We start from the raw sequence: 5,363 nt of genomic DNA, 5'->3' as shown, positions 1-5,363 counted from the left end.
GGTTGTGGGTGGATACGGTGCCCAAGAAGATAGTCGACAGTGAAGTGAAGCTCCGGTCTACTGCTCAGACGCATTCAAGCGAAGCACCATCCAAACCAGTGGCGAACCCCCAGCCTACGCCTGGGAACCCGTCTTCGAAGAGGAAGAAGGAGAAAAGGGAACCCGATAACGAGAGGTCTACAGATCAAACGCTCGCGGGAACCAGCGGCTCGTACTATGACGCGAACAGAAAAGAGCTGGATCGGCCAGAACCATCATGAACCGGCATGAACCGGATCAAATGCCCCGGGAAGGGAACCAGCCTCGGTGCACATGAAGGACAATGGGACGGATGATTCGGACGATTGGCTTCGAGGTTATAACGTGAACTGGGAACCGGATAAAACGCTTCCGGCTCGGTTCCCCAGCGCACCTTCAAATGATTCGGACGATGGGCTTCAAACGAAGGACGATGGGCAAGCTCCTTCCACACCTGATTCGGATGATTCTGATTGGCTTCACAAGAACCGGCAGAGAGTGCTCAACGATGTTCTCGGGAAAGCAAACCAACAAGTGCAGGCTCAGCAAGTGTTGAAGAGATCGGGGGGGACCTTCCAGAAGATACTGCGTTGTCGGCTCCGGGAACCGTTGAACCCGCTTCATCTGCTGATTCTGATGCGTGGAAAATCGAAGCTATCAGGAATAGAGCCAAAGTCCAGATGATGAAGGATAGTGTTGAGCGATACAAAATGGAAAGGCGGAAGAAGGAGGCCCAGGACCGAAGTGAATGGAGAGAGAAGATGGAAGCTGAATTATTTGGTGAGTCGAGCAGCAGGCTACAGCCGGGAAGACCCACATTTCCGCCATCTCTCACAATTCAAGGTCTACGGCTCCCGAAGCTACCTGTTCGAAGAGACAACAAGCTTGCCCGACCGGAGGAACCGAAAAGAATGAAGAGTGGAAAGGCTAGAGAGCCACCAAGAAGGCACTTGCAGTTCCGGTAGTTTTTGTTTCGACCCGTCTGTTCTGTTCTGTTGAACTAGGCACCTTTAGCTTCCCACTTGAGTGAATGCTTAAGGACTAGCACTTCACTTCACGGGAAGGGAAGGGAAGGGAAGGGCTTTCCCGGATTTCAGAATCAGCATCAATGATGAAAATATTATCGTATAATAATAATCAATGCATTGCATTGATTTTCGCCTGGACGATGGGGCGATCGATCCGAAGAGCCAAAGCTTTCACGCCAGTGAAGCGGTAGGATTCGTGGCAGCAGAATGCCTGGCCTCCCTGGCTCTCGTGGATGGCTGCGGGGACCGGCAGCCATCCAAGGCTACAGGGTACGGAGTCGAGGGTTCTGGCCGTGACGCGGCGACTTCGCTTAAGGATGGGAAACCATCCGACCAACAAGAACCTTGTCTTCACTTTTGCCCTGGATAAGTACCCTGCTTCCCTTTTTCCCCGGGTTCTACTGTAACCCAAAGACGGGTAGATCCCGAAGGGAAGCCCCGGTTCCACTGGAATTTCCAGGAATATGCTGGTTTAATTCAGTTGATTTTTACTTTGGAATCCGGAATCAAATTGAATAAAGCCCGTAAAAATTCTTCAATCTGCGGAAAGTATCCTAGGAGGTGCATTGAGCGTTTCGCTTACTCAACGCTCAATGCACCGGAGGTAACATCAATATTTCCCGCTCAACCTCCAGCCGTGTAGTTTCAGCAGAACCCGAAGGGGTACCTCAGCAGAACCCGAAGGGGTACCTCAGCGTCCGTGTGCCAATAAAAAAAGCACAAAACAATAAAGCCCGAAGGCGGGGAGTTTCTCCCTTCCCTTTGGCGGTTCCACATTTCTGCTAGTTGAGGGGATCAAGATTCTTCCATACTTAAGCGGACTCGAACCGCTGGCATCCGCCACAGGGTAAGCTACCGTCTCTCAGGCCTACCTGAATGATTCTACCACGGAGGCCGGCGATAGACAATGACTCCCCTCCGAACACGGCCTACAACTCTCATTGTACCGTGCTCTCCGAAAAACCTTTCGATAGGACAGTTCGATAGGATGGGGTAAGTCCTATCCGCCCCGTCCTTCCTTCCGTCCTACAGTTCGTTCCCGTCCTGCAGTTCGGTAGGAAAGCAGTAAAAAAGCAAACGAAGATTATCGATCCATGCTTACGTAAAGAAGCAAACGAAGATTATCGCCTTTCGGCACGGGTTTCGCGCGTTCGCCTTGGCTTTGGCAAAAGGCCATGGTTCGCCGGTACGGCCCTGTGTAGCCATTTTTCCCCGGGAACGAGCCGACCAACTCGATTGGCTTTTTTTCAGCCGTTTCCTCCAGCTCGGCCCCAAGGATTCCTTCTATATATCAAATTGCCACTGGGAAGTTTCAAATAAGCAAATTGTTGAAAAAAAGCAGCTTTGTGAAAAGTTCAGATAAGCAAAAAAATGTAACTGATGGAATTCGGGCGGGAGAGTGCTTGCATCTTTCCCTTCGTCCGAATTTTATTGGCCCGCCCCTCGGCAAGCAAACCCGAAGCAAGGGTGGGGTGGGCTTGAAAGAGAAGAAAAAGAAGTTGTTCAAGCGGAGGGAGCTGGAAGGGCGGGGCAGAGACATATGTTTCTTGAGGTAAAAATGCAGGTAAATAACCAGGTATCCACGAGGCTCAACAAGTTCGGGGAACGCACCCGTGGTAATTGGTAAAGTGATTGATCCCGACTTCGGAATTGCTGGTAGCCAACCTCCTGGTCGACTACGCTACGGACGGCTACATAGGTGCGCTCAACTCAGGCATGCACACAAAATCGAAGAGACCAGGTCACTAGAGCTGCGCTACGCGGCGGGCCTGGTCACCTCTGACCAGACAAAACTGGGCACACTCCTGCCACCCCGGAGCCTACCCGAAAGCTTAGCAGTAGAACCGAGGCTACCGGCAAGCCAGTACTTTAGGTTAGCCGATTGTGGATGGTAGGGGGTGATGAGGCAGTTTCCTAACCTTTTCTAGTCTAGTCACCGGAATTTGGTCAGTTTTTGCAAACAGCGCGCTCCCCACCGTGAAACAAGCTAGTTTCGAACATCCAATCCCGGAAACCCAGTCCCGGGGCTGCTAGGTTTGAACCACTGACTCCATGCAAGCATGAAGAGATCTTTACCTCGCTGCTTATGTTCTATCGGGTTGACGGGTACCAGTCAATTCAAGTTATTACATACGCAATTTCCCGTATCTCTCCTTTCTCCCTTGAGGGCTCGGCTTCACTAGGCACATCGTCCGACCCATTCGCTTCCTGGGCTTGTTCTTAGGGCCCGGGGGAACTTGGTGGGGGAAAAGGCGTAGCATTTTCTTGTGGTAGAACCTGGTTCCCAGCGGGCGGTTGGACCCGGAATAGAAACAGATTTGTAAATAAAGTTGACCACTGCCCCTTCTTCATTTACGGCCTTTCAATCGGTACTTCATTCATGGCCTTCCAAGCAAGCCTTACAATTGATACGTGATAGCATTGCGGGACCTTACACAGAGAATTTCGCATATAGAGCGTTGAGTTCCCGGGCCTGAGGTCGGGTGCTCAGATTTCGTTTGAATATTCGTATATAGATTGGCCAGAAGTTCAAAGAAGCGCTACGTGCAGCAGATTCGGACCCACCACCCCCACGGGGCCCCTCCTCGGGGGACCCTCTACTCAGAGACAGAGCTTTAGCGACATCGACATAGAAACAAGAATGAATACGAGATCGAGGGAGCTGAGATCCTTGCTTTTCTCAATCCTGAGATGTTGGCTCTTCTTGATCCAATCCGAGATAGCCGGAGTTACTCGTTTCGCCAACCATTCACTGAATCTAACCCATCGAGCGATAGTGAATCAATGACTGGAGGCTTCGTGGCCCTTTCTCAAGCAAGGAATTGACTTTCCAAATTTCAGAATCAGCATCAATAATTCTTTGATTATCGTATAATAATAATCAATCAGAGTTCTTTCGATTTTCCCTTTTTGCTTGCTGCTTTGGGGTGAGCCGAGGCTCGGATGTTATTCTTGACGAATACACTCGGTGAGGACAGAAAATCGAGAAATCAACCCGCCTGTCCTTGCAGATCCTATGGGCAGGCGAAAGCCTAGTGCAGACCTAGAAAGAAAGCCACATCGTTATGTTGTTATCGGGCGGCCCGAGAGTAATTTCTCCCGCCCCGCCCTTCCTAGCAATGCAATTTCTCCCTCCTTTCAGGCAGGCCATTTCCCGGGCCCTCTACAGGTCCCCGGGTGGGGGACGGGGTAAGCGCTACACGCTTACCCGGGACGGGAGAAATTGCTGCCTTGCCCGCCATTTCCGGGCGTAGGGGACCCGGCCTCCTTAAGGCCCTCCGGTCAGAGTGACCGGTCACCCTTTCGGTAAAAGTGAGAGAAAATCCCATCGAGGCAGAAAGTTGGGAATAGAATTGAATTCAGCGTTCCGCCCGAAAACCTGCCAAATTCACGCTTAGCTTGAAAGGTACATCCCTTTCTCGCAGGAGATGGAGGCGGGGCGCTACACGCTTCCCGTGCGTGAGAACGCATAGCGTTTTTAACCCGACGGCAGGGACGGGTAGGTGGTACCTGCCCTGTGAAGGGGGAAAGGTTACGGTAAGTGGGCCGGGATCAAAATGAAAATATTGCACCATTCTATGGCACTTGTGACCCAACGTTGACCCTTTTTTTTGTTTGTTTGTTTGAAGGTGAGAAAAACGTATAGTCCAATCTCGATCGAAAGATAGAGCGGCTTGGAAAGGCCGTGCGACTTGAAGGACATAAGGCAATGATTATGGCAGCCTGGAACCCAGGACTTTAGTTGTACCTACCGGCACTTCTTCGGGGGCCCAAGGTCCCTCTCTTCCGGCGGGCGGGGTAAGTGCCCACGGCACCCACTTCGCCCGTAACCGAGGGAAGTGCCGTTTAGGCACTAACCAGGTATAGAACTGGAAGAAATGGCGAGAGGAATGGCCGAAATTTCTCCTGCGAAATTGCCGGCGTCGGGCAGACGCCACTCGACCGGAGGGAGAGGGCCCCGCTAAGCATAGCGCTTCCCCGCTAGTGCCGAAAACGCCGTCACGGGGCTTTTGCGCGCTCCGAAGGTTATCCCGTAACGCTCGCGCTTTCCTCGCCCGCCATTTTCCTTCCGCCACTCGACCGGAGAGGGTAAACCGCAGCGGGTTCCTTTCGGAACCTGCCTCCCCTACAAGTGTCCGGGGGGACCCAACTGCCAGGGCTACTGCCATCCCAGCCCTAGGGAGGCTCCTACCTCACCATGCGTTCCTTCGGGGAAGGTATGAAGCGGCACGGAACAATGCAAGAAGTGTATGATACAGCATAGAACCCGCTAGGAGTGGCAAGACTACTGATCAACGCAAGTGAACCGTGCGACGA

This window comes from Dipteris shenzhenensis, unplaced genomic scaffold, assembly GCF_047967505.1.
Source record: "Dipteris shenzhenensis isolate YYH24624 ecotype China unplaced genomic scaffold, Dip_SZ_1.0 scaf0003, whole genome shotgun sequence".
NCBI classification, from domain to species: domain Eukaryota; kingdom Viridiplantae; phylum Streptophyta; class Polypodiopsida; order Gleicheniales; family Dipteridaceae; genus Dipteris; species Dipteris shenzhenensis.
Note: the sequence above shows the minus strand (reverse complement) of the source record.